This window comes from Sinohyriopsis cumingii, unplaced genomic scaffold (genome assembly GCF_028554795.1).
Source record: "Sinohyriopsis cumingii isolate HCF-2022 unplaced genomic scaffold, ASM2855479v2 utg003676l, whole genome shotgun sequence".
NCBI classification, from domain to species: Eukaryota; Metazoa; Mollusca; class Bivalvia; order Unionida; family Unionidae; genus Sinohyriopsis; species Sinohyriopsis cumingii.
In genome coordinates, this window is record NW_028316569.1 from 42,316 (window position 1) to 62,635 (window position 20,320).

Genomic DNA, 20,320 nt, shown 5'->3' on the forward strand with positions numbered 1-20,320 from the left:
ACAACCAGCCTCAGTAACTGATATGATAGCACCCAGCAGTAGTGAAACTGCACAACAGCTGTAGTAGCTAAGGGGTTAAATCCGTAGACAAATATTCTCAATATGAGTATAACTGAGTTCACCTATTTCAATTTGTACAATGATCCTCCTTATATAAGTTTGATGAATTGTTTGAATTTGTCATTGTGATTGTTATAGGAATCTAAGAATTTCATGCATTACTTTTGTTGATATGAGTTAGGAGAATCCGTTTGAATTCACTGATCTTAGATGATTTCATGTATGCTAAAGACTTGAATGTGTGTATTCGCTGAAAATAATGTAGTTAAATCATATAATGAATTTCATTCATTCATTTGTGTAATTGAGAAGAGAACAGAACTGTTGTCTTGTGTAATGTTAATGGGAATCAGTGATGAAATAACCATTAGGAAATACATTAATCTTGTGAAACTAGGTTTGTTTATGGTCCGCCATGTTTAGCTTGATCAGATAGCCTTTGGTCTGTTTGAATTCCGATAGAACGATATCTGACATAACGAGAGGGGAGTAATGATCTGTTCCCAGTAGGACAACTGACAGAAGATTTAGGTTGCTTCTCTGTTTATTTAGAAAGGGGAAATAGCTCCATGGATGTATCCACAGACGTATCCACTGAAGTATCAACTGGCATATCAACATACCTACTTATCCAAGTATCTAAAGTACCTACATATTTACATATCCACCTACCTACACAAAGTTTGAGGGCCAAAAATAGGCGAGACAATAGGAAGGTTGGAAAAGGGAAAAAGAGCAAAAGGATCTAGAGGAACCACCTTAGTGAAGTTGGAGTGGACCGGAATAAGCAGGTTATGAAGTTGTACAAGGCAATGACTTTGATCATTCACTCGATTACATGATGAACTAATTCTATCATTTAAAACAGATTGGCTATTTATATAAATATATTTGTGTTTGAAATTCAGTAAAAGATTTATTCCAAAAAGAAGTGTATCTTCCTGATGTAATGTATTATCACAGCTGTTTATGTAACTGATTAATTTTTTTGTTTTTCCATGAACGGCATGGGCTCATGTCATTCTGTTCTATATATCTGCTCAGATCTATTTATTCCACCAATAAGTTTCACACTTTATATTAATATTTACTCTATCCGGGCAACAATACCGAGGGCGATCACCCTCTAGAAAACAATAGCCAAATAAAGCAGACACCTTGTAAAAAGGTACAACCTCACAACACCACCAACACTATCAATGCTACAAACTCAGATAGAATGAATCCATTGAAAAGTTTATGCAATATTAACATTGTTATATTTGCTTTCATTTTTAGTCCAAGTTTTTTAATTAAGATGTTTTGACTCGCACACTGAATGTAAAATTTGGCAACCTGAATAGTAACCCTTTTGCAAAAAGTAAATTTCAAAACATTTTATTTCACACCAAGTACAAGGAAAACCAAAAATACATTTCAGCTGTCCCTTCTCCTCCCTTTCAAACATTTACAAATGGGAGGATTCGGGTAAGCAGCCATCTGTTCCCTTGTGGACTGAGGTGTACTCCATCAGATACAAAATAAATACTTCTGTATCCCCAATGTGGGCAGAAACTGACAAATAGCAAGGCACTCAGTGCCTTGACAACATCAAAATTGATTTTACAAACAGCATGATTATACTGACTTCACCTCAAGCAGCGAGGAGGAGAGCAGGGTAACATCGACCGTCACAAACAGCAGCAAAACCCAGATGAGACATCTCATGACACACACACAACTCCAAAACTGAATTGTCAACAACTTCAGGGGCACATTGCCCTACATCTTTTTCCCTAATTTTCTAAATATAAAACTGCTCTGTACTCAACACGTCAAATTGTGATCTCAAAAAGCTAAAAACGAAGGATTCAGCCCTTCCATCAAAACACAAAGTTCATCCAGAAGCCGGAAAAGTATCAGCATGAAAGTAATACTAATGACCCAACCTGGCAATAATGCTGTGACCACACAACAGGAGATGCATTTTGAACAGTCAAAGGATGAATGAAAAATTACCTAACAATCAACCTAAAGTACCTACACCTTTTCCTTCATGTCCACGTGAAAACCAATTTCAGTCCCATTTCAATTTCAACCCAAACTAAGATACTATAACACAAACTAATCTGAGCCCTCACTGTATACCATGGCATACAAGCACTAACAACTAGACACACACTTAGACACCTTATTTATTTTATATTAGATATTATTTAAACCTTTATTTTCCAAAATGGTTAGGAAATAGGGATGGACAGGAAAACAACTAATTTGAATATGGCCTAGATAGCACTCGTCCTAAACATGAAAATGGATGCATATAACATACGCAAGTAGTTATGTATAAGGGAGTTTTGTATTAGGACGACAGCATAATTCTTACCGCTATTCCAGACCCCCCCCCAAGTTAATCTAAATAAATACAAAAACAACTTTGTTGAGGCAACAGCATCGATTTCATTATTGATTTACAATGTTAGGACCTATCATTGAATCATCCATCGTCATCAGACAAAATAGGGTTTTGGATGTGAAACCATCCCGTTATACACAACTACTGCGGTTTTAACTTGAAATCGCTGGCGATTTATATTTATCTTTCACACAAAATTTTACTATACCTGTCATTAACACAAAATGTTACTATACCTAACATGCTGGATTTGCCATATCAGGTTATGTGCCTGACTATGTGCTATTAATAACTCACCGGGATTTTTGTTTTTAATCGATAATTGTATATTTCATAATACATGCTCTAAAGCGATCAGTCTGTTCAGTAAGAGCATGCTTATAAAAATTATTTTAACATATATTCTTAACTAAGACAGTGACCAAAGTGGTAAGGCGTACAGGCAGAAAAATGTTTGCTCGATAAGTGAAAACAACTTCATGTGTTCGTGTCTCAAAAAACGTGATTGTCATATTGTCTGTGTTCCGCAACAGATGATATTATAGTGACTGGTAACTTGCAATGCATCGAAAAAGATGAGATATACTTAAATGGGTAAATGTAAACTTGTAAAAAAAAAAAAAACACTAATCCAAGTGCAACTCACCTAGCCCCACTGAACCTCAAAAAAGGCATTTATTTTAGAGCACCTGGGGCTCACTTAGGGGTGTGTGCTTGATTACAAACTCTTTTGCATTCAGTGATCCAACAATTGCAATGGAAACAGAAAAATGGTAAAAGAAAAATATAACAATTACCTAAGATTTAAGAGATATCCAATGTTATTTAACCTGGTTGCAGGTAATTCCTTTTGCTATTTTTTTTATATTAAATGTTTTTGCAGCCACTTGTCGAGATATTTTTAAAATCTCAACTTTTTCTATTATATAACTCTCATCATCATGGCAGAACAATTACAGATTAATCTTATCGACATAACCATTCTTTAGCTCATCATCAACTGTGATTACTGTGTATTTATTCTGACATACTGGATTGTAAAGATTATCAACAACATCAGAAAGTGAGTCTGTAACCCAAGCAAGCTTACTAAAATAATCTGAATTTTCTCTGCGAACCACAGACAATTTTGAAATACATGCTGTACTTTTCATTGTCGAGCATAATTGTCATATACTTACCTCGGAAAAGAATTCTTTTCATCTTTAACATGGTATCTTCCACTGTAATATCTTCCATATTTCAGATTTCACACAACATTCACTGAGTATCATTTTTTGTATTTCACAGTTTTGTTGGTATCATATCAACAAGCAAATCGTCTTTGACATGTAGCTCCTGTATCAGATCTAACATTGTAAACTTCTCATGTTGCAGATAAGCTTGAAGCTGATTAAGAATTTTATTATAAGTCACTATTGCTATTTTACAACACATATTTTTATTCTCATAGTTTGGCTTGATATTTTTGTTTATTGCTGATAACACAATACCTGCCCCAGACACTATAGGAGCAACTGATTTGCGGTTCTGTCGGCTGATGTGATCCCTGATGTTAGTATCATCTGAATGTAATTCAGCATGCTTATTATTCTGCTGTAACATTTCCTAGCTTGTCTGACACAGTAAATTTTTTTATGGTAACATTTATAGTATTTCATAAGCTCATCCCTATCATCGTCTGAGAGACCTGATTATATGTGGCTGAAGTCAATTATTTCTTTTCTTAACATTATGAAACTCTTTCAGTAATTATTTCAATAACTTGGATTATTATCTGTATAATAACTTGATGCAGATGCAACAAAACCCCATATACTTACCTCGGAAAAGAATTCTTTTCATCTTTAACATGGTATCTTCCACTGTAATATCTTCCATATTTCAGATTTCACACAACATTCACTGAGTATCATTTTTTGTATTTCACAGTTTTGTTGGTATCATATCAACAAGCAAATCGTCTTTGACATGTAGCTCCTGTATCAGATCTAACATTGTAAACTTCTCATGTTGCAGATAAGCTTGAAGCTGATTAAGAATTTTATTATAAGTCACTATTGCTATTTTACAACACATATTTTTATTCTCATAGTTTGGCTTGATATTTTTGTTTATTGCTGATAACACAATACCTGCCCCAGACACTATAGGAGCAACTGATTTGCGGTTCTGTCGGCTGATGTGATCCCTGATGTTAGTATCATCTGAATGTAATTCAGCATGCTTATTATTCTGCTGTAACATTTCCTAGCTTGTCTGACACAGTAAATTTTTTTATGGTAACATTTATAGTATTTCATAAGCTCATCCCTATCATCGTCTGAGAGACCTGATTATATGTGGCTGAAGTCAATTATTTCTTTTCTTAACATTATGAAACTCTTTCAGTAATTATTTCAATAACTTGGATTATTATCTGTATAATAACTTGATGCAGATGCAACAAAACCCCAACGCTTATTAACAGCATCAGTGAGATGTGGAATGTGATGCTATTTTTAGCTCGTTTAGTACTACCTGTACCAACAATCGCAAGCAACTGAGTGCCTGAGCCTACATACTGTTTATTGATAAAATCAAATGCAGAAACAGACCCACACATGGAAGTTATCTAATTAGCAGCCATATTGATCGCACCTGTAACTGTGCCTCCGGATTTTTTAAGATAATTGGCATCTGTAGCAGTAATTGTGATCGCTGATGCTGCACTTATCTCAGCGTCCACGTACAGTTTATTTGCAAGAGCAAATGGGGCGACTGGATTATAAGTCCTTGTTAGTTTATTCGAGTTCATATTTAACGTACCAGTCATTATATCACCGGTTTTTGCTACTTGTGGTGCAGTATTCCCTGCTATCATCCTCAATGTAATTTTTATTTGTTAAATCTGATGTTGATGAGGGAATTGCCATAGTTGTTATCTTGTTCAATCCCATGTCCAGATTTCCCACCACAGTGTCACTGGATTTTATCACAAAGTTGTCCTTGACAAACTTGAAATTTGTTACATAATCGTTACTGGTCAAGGCTGTATTATCAAGCTGAAAATTAAATATTAATTTCCCAACCATATCTATCTTTCCAGCCATCATCCCACCGGCTAGTGGCAACTTGTTATTATCAACTGCACTAAGCTGTGCAAAGCTTACTGCTTGTGACATATTTACATTAGCAGGAGGGTATTCAGTTTCTAGATTTACTATCTTTTTATACTCATGTTGACATTTCCTGTCATCTTTCCACCTGACAACGATAATTTACCATTACTGACTGCACTAAGTTGGTCAAACCTACAGCTTGTGAGTTATCTACATTGATTGGTGGATGCTGTTTCAAGGTCTAGCACTCGCTGACCTGACATACTTCAATTACCTGTCAATGTATTTCCAGACTTTTTGAGATAGTTTGTTAAATCTGCACCAGCCATGGTGGTTGTAGTTGCTGTTTCTTCTGCTGAGCTGTCAATTAACATACCAAATTTTGTGTAACAGCTCATTCTTATTCTTACTACAAGATAAAATTTAACTTTGACTGCCTAATAAAATTTACCTTTGACCGACTGATAAAATTTAACCTTGACTGCGAGATAAAATTTTGTGAATAACTGGTATAGAATGAGCATAATCAATTTTGACACAGAGCGATTAATAAAACATCAACATAACCAGAACCTACCAGACTGCCATTATCTGATAGTAGGATGAACTAGATCAGGCAAAACTAATCTTCTGATGAATCTGTTACTTAATGACCTCTTCAACTATGATCGAGTTTATATCTACATGATCAATCCACAGCAGGATAAATACATGCTACTTAGCGAATACAAACAAAAAATTAAAAAATGAACTTGGCATCGGCGATGATCTATTTATCATAAAACAACCTGAAGATTTAATTCCTGTTGCTGAACTAGATTCTGACAAGCATAAAATTGTGTTTGATGACATACAACAAAGCAATGCAGAGATGGACAACATATAATCTTATTTTTCACTATCATGCATCAGAAATTGCAATGCAGTCTAATTGGCACAAGGAGTTTATAAACATAGATTGATTTATTAGGTAAAATATAGCTTGTTTCATACTATTCACTGGACTGGACAACATTGATGTACAAAACATAGCCCAAGAACAGTGCAGGGGTGTATTAAAAGATAAATTTGCTAAGCTTGATCAAAATGCAACTAGTAGACACAACTTTTTCTTGTTTGATAAAATACCAAGAGATCGAAATCATATGTTAAGATGTGGAATAGACAAGTCTTGGACTGTGAAAATTAATCTAACATATACTTACAAAAATGGATGCGAAACGAATAGAAGTTCTGAAGAAATTTGTTGCAACAAGGGCCATGTTCAAGAACAAGTTTGAGCAGGAACATCGTGGTCAACAGCACACAGCAGAAGAAAATGCTATACTTTTTAGACCAGTGACTGAAGCTGTACTTGGCAAACAACCAGATATTTCTACAGCATCACCAGAAAATCTTAAAAAGTTATCAGAGAAAGTATTATTTGGTCTAGTTGAAGGACAGAAAAAACTGCTGAGCAAATTATTTAAAAAAATTGGAGACCTCGTGCGCTAAAAGAAGAGGTAAAAAATTTAATCTTTGAATCAATACAACATCAGGAAGTTTATCAGGGAAACAAAACGCTATTACTGATATCCTGGTCACAAAGATGTCATATGATGATCAAATTAAGTTTTATAAAAAAAAATGCAAGAGAAGAAATATCAACAGAAGATTATAAAAAATTTCTGAGAGATTATATTTCTAGAGAACAACATGACATTTATCAAATTCGCAGATGGCCTGAAGATAAATACAATAATTTTATTGAAAGTCTGAAAAAATTGATAATGCAGGAATGCAAGCTGAACAAAATATAGATAAAGCAGAAACCAACGAAGAATGTTTAAATTCGTATAATAAAATGTGTATTAGATTCATTGCTGGTGTTATGTTTCATACTGCTGACAGGTATACAAATAAAAAAAATTCCATACAAATGGACATCAGCTTTTTAAGGACACTGATAAAAGGCGTGATACATGTCTTCCAGAGGAAAGATCAGGATTAACAGGTGATGGTCTTAATATTTTTAACTCCCAGACTGAAATAGTTGACTGGTTGATGCTATTAATAGCATCAAAGGAAGCTGGAAGTGTGAGCACAGAAATCGACAATGAAATTGTTGGCATTTTAGATAATCTGAGATCAAACGGTTATTTAACATCCGACAAATATTACATATTACATAGTGATTAGATTTGCGGCAAATTATTTTGCTAACAGCAAAGCTCAAACTGCCAGCAGTCAGTTTTATCAGATAAAACAGGAATGTTATCAACTACACTATTGATCGACTCATTACGGACTACATCGGACAATGCAAACTTCTGTTATTTAAAATCCACCAATCGAACTGGACTTGAGGACGCAATATGAAATAGGACTAGTATCAGCTACTGCTTGGAACACTATGGCAAATATCAGAACATAAACGTGAATGATGATTTTACATTTCAATCAATCCAGCCAGACTCGACTTAGATTTCTATTAAGATATCCCAAAGCGCTTATAACATTACAGATCTAAATAAAGCAATAAAGTTGTTGATTACAACTAAAGTTGAATCTGCATCAGACAATTTTGAACTCATTCCAAACTATAACACACTGTGTGCCAGAAGGACTTGGAAAACAAATTTCTTGTTGATTTTAGTACTGCCAGCAACATTGGGCCATTGTTAGGTTTTGCTCGAAAACAGCATGGTTGTGAATCACAAAGTGGTTCAGTTTCATACAAGTGTGAGTCACCAGTAGATATAACAGAAATAAATTTGTTTCTAGTGAACAGCTCGATTGGCAGTGGGTCGTACACAGCACGTGGTAGTCAGGGACAAGCAATTAATTCTTTTTCCCCTGACAGACCACCAGCTGGCAAATAAATCTCAATAATGAAATTGTAGCATATTATCTGCACTTGAGGTCAGTGAACCAATCTAATCAAACCATAGAAGATATTTATATGCACCTACCAACTGCAAGTACTACTAGCTCACCACAGCTATGCTGACTGCAATAAATTTTATCAGGCAGTTTTGTATAACAAAATCAAACAACAAAAAAGTTATCACATAAATATTGTAGAAGGATTCTTTGGAAATATATTCTCTAAAATAATTGAAAATATACCTGGAATTGCAAATAAAATAGCAGCTATCACATTAGACACATCTAAAGCTCTTGTCACAGAAGCCTTCTCTGCAGCGGGTGATACTGCTGGACAGAAGATTGCTTATAAAATTAATGGTAGACTGCAAACAGTATCGCACCCATCGCAAGTGACAGGGATATAAAACAAGTAATTTCTGAAATATCATCAACATACGAAACTACTGCGGCATCAATAAAAACGACAAAAACACTGCTATCTCTGCCAAACAAAGAAATTATTAGAAAATTAGTAACTAAAACATGACCTCGAAGTGCTAGCATTTGACCAGATATTGTGGAGTTCTAGTGGGTTGCTTTCCAACCTCACACTGTAAAGCGGTTCACAATTTTATGTAACAATTACTAATAAAAAATGTCTAAAAAATTACCTTGACATGACCAAGGAAATAACAACAGACAACTCAACAGAAGAATTTGAATATGTTGAGTATCTTGATGAAAATTCGAGCCTAACAAAACAGGCATATGAACTTTTAATACACGAGATGAGGATGTGTTTCTGCTACCGCATAAAGCCATACTTGAAGTACAAGGTAGTGTAAAAACAGCAAGCAGCAGGTGCAACTGTAGCTGCTGATACACAAGCATCACTCGTGAACAACGACTGGAGTTTATTTCGAACTGAACTGAAACTGGATTGTAAATGTTTACATTCCTAGGAGTGGCGTCTGTGTGGAACGGCGGAGACTGACAACAACTGACCAGTGCATAATAAGCAGAATTATCATTTAGGGTATAGAAAAAAATGTTAATGGTTATCCAAAATGCATATAAACAACATTATTAATGCATTAAATATGTTTTGGACATAACTTGCATGTACATTGTCCTCATGTGATATACTGTTTCATGTCCAATCTATAATCAATGAAAATAACTAATTCTGCAGAAATTATTTAGATTTCATTGCGTGTGTTCTATATGTACATTCAAAATATAGAAACTGTTTATTTTATTTCGTCAAAACAAGGGAAATGTGTTATTGAAATAGACTATACAATCTGCATCATGTATATATCTTTCTCCGACGTATATACACATGCACTGTTTTGGACCCACTTTGTTGACTGTTTGTAGGAGTCACTCTAGGAAATAAAGTATATATATATATTTCACTTGAGATAGCTCATGACAAGAAACACAACAGGTATGGTGTTCCAAATGAATTCCAATCTTGAATGTTCTTATTACCAATAGCCTAAAATGTGCCATTGTGCTAACAGTCTAGATGTAACACAATTTTATCCAGAATATCTTAAATGAATTCAAAGTAATCCAAAAATAGTGATTTAGTGCCAAAGTATCAATGAGTAATTTGTAATGCCAATGAAAACTTTAAATAAAGAAAATCCTCTCATAATATAACTGAACACAACAGAAAGATTCCACTACCGATGTTAAGATAGGAATGAACAATTTTGATGAAAACAACCTTAGTACAAAAACATAAGACAGATAACTTCCAGAACATTTTAAGTTGTAAACAAGGTCGAACTTAAATTTTAGTAAGCTACTTGGCAAACATCAGGTTGACCATGTTTCTATATTGGGAAAACCAATATCATGAACTCAAATTCATGTAAACATTTACCAAAAATAAATGGTATTAGTCAGGTAGGACCAAATATCTACCATCAATTATGGACAAAGGTGAATCACACAATACACATTAAAACTCTTAAGTGTACCAATATTACATATGTATATTGTTTTTAAAATAATAGCTTTTATAAGAGTCATGACATTTTTACTGCTAATATCCTATGAACGGGTTTGTGCTATAAAGATGAGTCATGTATAGTGCATACGTCAGTTTTATTCATAAAGTGCCAAGGTTGATGTGCTGTAATAGTTCGAGTAAACATCATATTATCCAACAAAGATATTAATACATTTATACTGGTAATAGTTCAACTGGCCTATTTTCTGACTGACTATAACAGGGACAATTGACTCGTTTACTGAATGTAGAATTACAAAATACCAGAATGATTCATTCAAAAGCTTTGTATTCCATTCCTGATATTGCATGTTAACTGTCTATATAAAAAGATTGCTACGCAAAATCATTTATTCTTCAAAGTACTACTGGTCTTCTAAGAGCTATTGAGGGGATTGATTCATTCAATGTAATCATTCTTTGGAATTGTAGTGTTCTAACATTACATTAATTAACTTAGTAGTTGTATGAAATGGCTGTGGAACATTCAAAGACTTTTGGATTTATAACTCTATTAGATTTATCATGAATTCATTTAAAGTACATTCTGCATTGCTGGTACATCGGTAAATTGGAGTTATCGTTTAGAATAACTCTTCAACGTACATGTATTCAGATTATTTCCCGTACAGAAAAATCTCACCAGTTCACATGAGCTGCTCATAAGCTGCACATGAGAACCTTGTTAGAAATGTATGCAAATTGGGTAGATTTTGCAGGCTCATATGTGCAGTTTGTTAGATCTTGTGAGCCAAGGAAAAACTAACCTGATTCTCACGTGAGCAGATTTTGCTCACGTGAGAATCTAAATTTTCACATGAGAAAGTAGAACTTAGAAAACATTCTTTTCCATTACATACAACCATGTTTGAAAATAAGACAGAGTTCTAATTTCTCACGTGAGTTATCACGTGAGAAACTTGGACTTTGATTCTGGTTAAACACTTTTTTCAAATTTATTCAAAGTTGGATTTTCTCATGTGAGTTATCACATGAGCAATTTGGACTTAAATATTTTGTGTATGTTGAATGTCAAGCATCTCCATTATTGTCAAATAGACATTATTTCTATTTTGCACTTGCTGTTACTTTGTTGTAATTTTTAAATTTTAAAACATTTTCAACTTATTTTCTCACAGTGAGTTTTAATCTTATTTTGACCCAACAGGCTCCTTGTATTTGAACATATTAAGGTTCATTTCACTGTTTATAAAACGAAACAATTCAGAATTAAGGTCTTGTATAACCAGACTACCCATTAAACTTTAACAGCTGTAAAAAGGTGAAATGTTTCTCTCCCCAAAACTCACAGTTTACAAATATAAAAAGGAAATAAAACTTTTGCCCTAAAATGAATCCTATGTACCATAAACATATGATGCAACTCCTTTATTCACGAACTTCTAACACCCCACAATCAAATTGTAAAATAAGTACATAACCTCATATCTGGAAAAAAATAAACACTGATGCACAGTCTTTTTGGCCTAATAAACTCTCAAAGTTATTTTCCATAAAAATTGGAGAATTACATAAACTACGTCGTTTTCTTCCATTACTAACGTTCGCACAAAAGTCAATACAATCTTATACTTACTGAATTGTGTAATTCGGCTTAGGGGTCATCCATTTAGTACGTACGCAAAAGTCTGGCAAAGCTTGATCCACCCCACCCCACCCCGTACGAATGCATACTTTTTTTTACACCACCCCCCCTTACCGCGTACTTACGCATGCATACTTTTTTTTACGCGCCCCCCTCCCCTTTCCGCGTACGTACGCTTGACGCCCCCCTTCCCCATATTCTATAAAACGGCCTATGTTTAATCCACGCAGAAACCATAAAGGATTAATAATATTAACGTGTTTAATAAAACATTGTCCACCGACATTGAATGTCTGGCATCAAATAAATACGCGGGGTAACATTAAACATTTTGTCTAGTGTCCGCTAAAATTCAAATGCCGACTGAACAGTCGAACGGGTTACGTATTAGACAAATTATTATCGAGGTTTCACCCCAACCCCGTTTCATATGCATGTGTACATTATCATTAAAAAAATAAAAACAACAACATGTACTGTACATAAAATTTAATAAATCCGTAAGAAACTAACTGCCTAATCCAGTCGTGTTTGGTTGTGTAGCTGTTTCGCACAGTTTTACACGTGTATATTCTTGGTAATAGAAACTTTTGCTTATTTGCAGCCTTTTAAATGTTGTAATCATGTCATTTCAAAGTTTATAAAAGAAGTTTCCTATTGAAATAATCACAAAACAAATCACTGACGTTTCCGTTAACTTTTCTGTGACCCAAGTTATCAGAGTACACGGTGGAAGAATCGGCTTGTTAGAACCATTAGAGTGTCCTGTGGGGCATGGCTCGGCACAAGCTAGTGTAAAAACATCAAAATTAACTAGGTCTATATTAATTAACTTATTAATGATATGAATTCACTTATAGCTCAGTTTTTATGAAACATCAGATAATAAAATAGCATTTATTTAATATATAAAAATAACATTAAAAAATACCCGAGTACATGTGTACACATGAGTGTAAAACCAGAAGGGTTCGCATCATTGCTTACAATTTCAATGTCAGTCATACAGTAGTATAAAATAATAAAAGTATTATTTTTATACTACATGTATGACTGATTTTTATATTGTAATCAATGATACAAGCATCTATGCGTACAACAACATGTTTGCTAATAATTTACCCTTTATGGCGCCTCAGATGAACTCAACAGATGCTGGATGTTGACCTACAGTGTACATGTAGAATAGCACTTTTAAACCGAACAGACAGAAATTTACGCGCGGACCATGTTCTCTTAGCAAGGGCCACGCTGTTTATGGAGAAAGTTATTTAATATTCTCCTGCAACATGTCTGCTCTTAAAACATTCTGACAGCAAGAGTGTGGACACTATTAAAATATAGAAACCAACACCAACATTTTAAGATATCCACGTCGGTACGGTTGTTAATGTCCAGTACGAAACAGAAGACGTCGACGTGCTGTTAGGCAAGATTCAAGGATTATGAAAGACTTGTTCATTGCCGAGAAAGAGGTAAGTTACTTTTACTGATTTCTTTTTACAATTTCGCATATAGAATGATCAAAGTGGATAGCCTGAATCATCGACATTATAAGCATAAGCATAAATTCGCATGGTCGTTTAAAATTGAGCCAAGGGTTTGTTTCAGATTTTAAAGATAATAATTCAACCTCCTGTTTCTAAAAATGATATCTACACCACACTGTCATCGAATATTTAAGCCTTCCGCAATTAAACTGTGCAACCATGTCTGGCTCTTACCCCCACCCCCAATAATAATGCGGGCGCTCAGTGAGGAGCACTTGCGTTACCGATTGAAACAATTATTTGTACAAACATAAATGTTCTTCGTATTATTTTATTGCTGATTGGGCGGATCAAGATAAGCATACACGATTGAGAACCAAATGCAGTAGCTTAATTCATGATTTTATTCCTAAAAGACATTTGCCCTGTCTGTCAAATATTTTGATTGGTAAATTTAAAATAGAGATTTAATTGGATAAGGATTACAGCTTTTCTTAACGCTTATATACACTAGGACTCTTGCCAACCAAATCGTTTTCTCATTTCAGTGCATTCTTTCTGTTATGCATAGATAAATAAAATGATCAATTATACTAATTTTTTTCTTTTTACAGATTAAACTTCATGAAGGTCACAAAATTTAATCAACACAACAAAGGTAGCAATCATTTGAAAGAAGTGCAAAACATTGACAGCAACAGGAAGAAGTCAGACAAAACCCCATTGCCATGCTAGAGGAAATTCCGACTCCAGTAAAGGGTATGTATAACACGCTTCAAATCTTTTGATGTAATACACATATGCATTTCAGACTCTAAAATTTGACCCCCAATACATTTGTTTTTTTAAATATAAAAGTTGGAAACCAGATTTTGAATTTCTTTGTATATTGCAAATGTACATATTTTGGAAAAATGTATCCCAAAAGTTTTGGAGAAATCTTTCAGAGGACTGTTCCAGAGGTAGAGATGTCAATTTTTTTGCAAATTTCTAATGTGTACCCATCATTCCTAACAGTTGGTTACCAGAGTATACAATCAAAAGGAAATTGTATTAAATGTGAAGCTGAACTGCTTTGTTGTAGGTTCACATGTTCCAACCCCAAAATGAGCTGTAAGCATAATTATTACAAATAAGTGGCAAAAATCATAATCTGAGCACAACAAGAGTATAAATTACACGCCATTATTACAGAAAACTGTATGAAAAATGTATATGGAGTTATAATTTTTGTCACAAATCAGCTGAACTCGTGTGGATTACTAGTATAGATGAGAATAGACACAAAAGAAATTGATAAATTATTTGTGCATAACAGTCATTTTGACTAGTGTACATGTCTACAGTAACTTTCGCGAATTGTCATAAAGTCCATAAATGTTGATTGTTGTATTATCCTCAACCTGCCATGGTTCATCCCTATACAACGTTCCAGTGCAACATGTTTTTAAGTTTAACAAACTATCTTTTCTCCAACATTTTTCAGTTACATAACATCCAGCAGTTGCATTGATACATCCCGGGTTATTTTTGTTGTTTTTTCTTCTTTTAAAAAAAATGATATCTGGTGCCATTTATTTTCTATTTAAGCTGGACTGCTATGTGTGTAGTATCATAATAGAATGAATCTAGGGCAAATGGTTTCACGTTCAAGAACCTGTTTTTTCAAAACTGTTATTAAGTAGCAAACTTTTTTTGATCTTTATATTTCAGTCTGTATAGTTGTCCATTTCATTCATTTTTTGTCCTAACATGGTATAAGAAGTGCATGTTACAGTAGCCAAGTTAAACCAGACATTCATATTGTGCTTAATTTTATTTGACCCAGATAATGTCACCAGGTTCTGAAAACAAGTGTTTTAAGTCATGAGAAAATTGGCACATGAACCATGGACAGGCATGAATTTTAGGATGGTCAGGCTTGAAATATCAGGGTTGATTCTTAAATAGGTCACTTGAGAAAGGATTGTATTGACAAGTAAATTGTAAGCAACCATATGAGCCCCTGTGAACACTTTTTTTTAAACGGGTACCCAATTGTTCGTTTTATTACCCAGGTTATTATCAATGGGAGAATACCCGGGTACACATTGGCATCTTTATCCAGTAGTAGTCAAATTTGGAATATGCAGTGTGACTTGCAGGTATCTCATCAACAGTGCAGTTTATATGTTTGCTACTGAACTATGGTAATTCTATTGGTAGAGCAATTTGACTCATAGTCCAAAGGATGAATTTTCAGACTGGGTTGGCTGCGTAAGTGTGTCCTTGGGAAAACAGTTGGCTCCTATTTTCACAGTGTGATAAAGTGCCATCTAATCCAAACTACAATTATGTATTTTGCCTTTACCTTGTAAAACAAATCTTCAAAAATCCACCTTACAGAATGTCTCAAATGCTGTGATCAGAAAAAAACAAACTTCTACCAACTTTTTCATTTCCATTTCAGGTTTCTTTTTTCAACAGTTCAAAACTGAGCCTGCTAACTTAAATTCAGTGGTCAACAGGAAGTGCATTGATTCAAAGAGAACAATCTCCAAGTGAAAATATTGTTGCAGACGCAAATAATGAAATTCAGAAGCAGGAATGTCAATTACATGTTTTGTTTGCTTTGAATTTTCTGGAACAGTGAAGAATTGTCTTCATGTGAAGCAAATTTCCAGCAGTATCTTTCATTATGACCTTAAAGTTTTTAGAATAAATGTGATGTATTAATATAACAGGTACATACATACATACATACTCTAGTTGTCTTACCTTATTAAAAGATCACTAATCGAACTCAAATTATATGCTTATGATTACGGGATTTGAATATTGATCTTACTCTGTTTAATTCTTGTATTCAATAAAAACTAAATACTATAGTTGTTTTTTTGTTGTTTTTGCTCATGTGAGCGTAATCTTGCTCACGTGAGCAAGATGTTGCTCACATGAGCAAGGTGTGGCTCACATGAGCAAGATGTTGCTCACGTGAGCATATCTTGCTCACATGAGCGAGGTGTGGCTCATGTGAGCAAGGTGTGGCTCACGTGAGCAAGATATTGCTCTTGTTAACAATTCCTGCACATGTGATTTTCTTATTAGAATCTATTTGCTCACGTGAGTTCTAACCTAATTTGCATGTTAAATTGCACATGAGACTAACCTGAGTTAGATCTCACGTGAGAATCTCATGTGCAGAAGGGTAGGCAGTTGTGGTATGGGTTAGAACTACTGGCACTGATATAACTTTTAGGATTTAAAGAATTCATTCACCATAAAAGTTATTTTTAATTCCTTGACATAGCATTTTTAGCAAAATAAATTTATATTTTAAACTATAAAAAAAAACTTTGATTTTTTTTTCTTTCTTGTTGCAAAGTTTGAGATCTTAAAGTTGTAACAATATACATAACAATACAAAGGTGAGGAGCTGTAACCTTTGGATGTTTTGGTATATCACATGTAATTATTGATGGGTTTCATTGCAGTGGTCACTTTAAACATGATACTGAAAGATCCAGATAGTAATTTCTTTTAATCATGTACACATCCGCTAAAACATGGGGATCTCTTAGTATTAATTTAGCGGAACAATCATAGGAAAATCCTAATGCTGATGCTAAAATATTGAATTCTTTATTTAGCTGAGATTCTAATGATAAATCATTAAAAACATTTTGGTTGCAGGCTTGTTTAAGATCTGAATATGGATGAAAGAACTGAACAATGTTTGGGATGAAACATTCTTAACCGTCTTTGGTACTTGTGTTTAAGATAAGATTTATCATGACATATAAGAAATGGATTCTGACCATTGTGATGAGGTTGCAGAATTTGCTGACAAGATGCCGGATCAGCTAACCAATGATGCTAACATTGATAGGAATTTTGCTGATGAATATCTACTACAAAGCTATAATTTGAGTTACCAAATCCTTGTATACACTCAAATATAATCTTTTTAAAGGCCAAAAAGAAATCAACCACTGAAACCATCCTGATGTGCCAGTACCAACTTGAAGCCAGCTTGGGATCACTGTATTAGCGTCTGAAAATACCAAATCATTGACTTAGAACCAAATACAAATTTACTCAGGGATTTTTTCTACAATGACAAGGGTTTAATATACCAGGCATGGTTGCAACCATTATGGTTTACACGACCATAATGATATCCAACAACAGGGATCATGCTGGGCTTCATCAATGTAGCAAATCGCGATATTTTTGTCTTATTGGCGATAAAATAAACCATCTGGCGAATTTTTTTGCAACAACATGTTTGGCTGTTAAAAACTGTATATACCATCTTGGCTTCAAAGTGGATAAATTCAAAAGCACCATGACAGGAAGCTGCAAACTTGGATATAAAATTGCACTGGTATCTAATGTTACATAAACTCTTTGTTCATATTGACAAACATGGCATTGTTATATCATAAACCGTTTATACTAATGTCTGGCCTTAGAACTGTATGCCATAATATAACCAAAATAGTCGTGCTACCTGACAGGCTACAATCCACATGTGAAAGCAGGAATGACTACAATCTATCAGATGATGGCAACATTTTTTCTTTTTGAAAAATGTACCCAAAGAAAATAGTTTTGCTGAAACTTCAAATACAACTAATTACCTTTGAAGCACCCATTGTTCTGTATATATACTAAGCAAATGAAAAGAAAATTCTTTCTCAGTCAATGTTCTACAATTATTTGATATTGCTACAGCAATAACGGGCATTTGTTTGGTCCTCCAAAAAGGGCCTTTAGTGGCACCTTCAATAACACATGCACCTTCATCAAAGCTAGCCGAACACTTTTACTCAAAGGAAATCAGCAACAAGCTTAAATAAAAGCAATGTTTCATTTTTCATAGTGATTGGAGCATATTTATTGTGCCATGAAAGTTCACTGTTTGCAACAAAAAAAATGTCATGCTTACAATTGCTACCAATAGCGGTGTAAAAACCCAAATTAAAATTCCAATATTTTGAAACATTATATATGTGGCTTTCAACTTGTGAAGGTGCGACATCTCACAAGAATGTCTGTTAAACTTTTTAATTTGTTCATGTTTTCATTTCCCTATGAATAGCTTCATTCCCTTGGTAGCCTCGGCATCATGGTAGATGTCTCTTACTGACCAAAATCTTGGCTAATTTAAGTACATGTACATGTAGCATATGAACAACTATACAGCCACGTGCTACTATGATAATAAATATCTGAGTGAATTGTTTCCAAACATGTTTGTTGACAATGGGATATAGATTAAACAAGGACTGCCATATATATATATATACACACACACACACACACACACACACACATATATAGATGTGTTAGTTGTATTTTCTAACAGGATTTGACTGATACATGAATTTTCTAACGTATAATCTTATACTCAAATTAGATTTTTCATATACATGTACATTATTTAACACAGCTAATATTCACATATTTTCTTAATTCAGAAAAATAAACTTTCTTCTCCATCTCTCTATTAGACATTAAAATAAACTGACACTTAACATACAATTTCCATTTGTTCTTCTGCTGAATTTGGAAGTAAAGGCCAATTTCCTTATGCTTGTATTAAGTTGAGGTAAATGATGAATTTCCAACACATTCTTAAACTGAATGAAGCCATCATTTAGTTTTGTTTGCAAAAAAATCAGATTCACATCTGTTTATTTCACTAGATTGTGGGCTACAAGATTTAATGTGAATGACCCAATAATATCATTATCAAACAGCCACAATGGCAAAAATTCTAAATTCTGATCACGTCATGTTGAAGTTAATTTGACAGATTATATTACCTTCAATTTTCAATTAGTTCCTTCATTACACTTGTGTGATATTAAATCACATTAAGTTTTAATTAAAAATACCCCCCCCCCACAAAAAATGCCCACATTCTTTTATGATAGTGGTTGAAATCAGGATTCAACTATTTTAAGCAGCTAATGCTTGTAGACCCTCTCAAAACTAATATGTGTTAAAATCATTCAATTCAAATACCAACTGATAAATTAAAATTATTATACATTTCATGGTGATATGTCTAAATGTATCATTGAAAGAAATTTTTTATTGCCACGTCATAAAATTACTATTGGAACTATTTTCTTTTCCATTTGTGAAATATATCTGCCCATACCCATATGTATGCTATTCAAACTTGCATTTCCATTTAAATATCTTTCTCTCTCACACACATACATATACACAGGCGATGAACATACTAAAAATATGTAAAGACTGTAACATACATTTATGTGATAAATAAGGACATACACATTCCATAAAAAGTGCCTGAAACTGAACTCCAAACAACAAAAAAGCAGGATTTAGGTATCAACATTTTAAAAATGTTTTTCAGATCAATCATGCAAATTAATAGGATTGAACTTATATAATGTGATTCTATTTTGATGTTTGGTATCACACATACAATACCCGTAACGTGTTGACATTATGACAAAAAAAGGCACCAGATTTTAGTGAAAAATCTCTGGTTAAATGAAGTATAAGTAAAGTTGTTTCAGTAGCAATTTTTATTGTCATCCCAATCTTAATCATATTTGAAAATAAAGCAGAAATTGGAGATGGAGGAGTGCTCATTGCAAAACGAAATTAAGTGACATTCAAATACAGGGTGCAACATCTGTTACTGAACAAGTCTGCAAGCTTGTCAAGGCCACACAATTCATGTTTGAATGCAAAACCAAACAAAATGAAGAATGATGATTAAAATCTTTAGCTTAAAGATATTATGCTCTACAGTCTGTCTGACACGATTGTTCT

The 20,320-nt window shown here is 33.8% G+C and overlaps 1 protein-coding gene and 1 long non-coding RNA gene across 2 annotated transcripts in view; one reads left to right on the forward strand and one right to left on the reverse strand.

Moving 5' to 3' along the window:
• LOC149769491 (uncharacterized) overlaps nucleotides 1–20,320 on the reverse strand; it is a 78,486-nt gene that overhangs the window by 36,063 nt on the left and 22,103 nt on the right. The gene's annotated exons all lie outside the window — the stretch shown is intronic.
• Nucleotides 13,269–16,338, forward strand: LOC149769492 (uncharacterized). The gene is made up of 3 exons (XR_016419144.1): nucleotides 13,269–13,507; nucleotides 14,137–14,281; nucleotides 15,972–16,338. It is a non-coding gene; the product is annotated as an uncharacterized LOC149769492 (long non-coding RNA).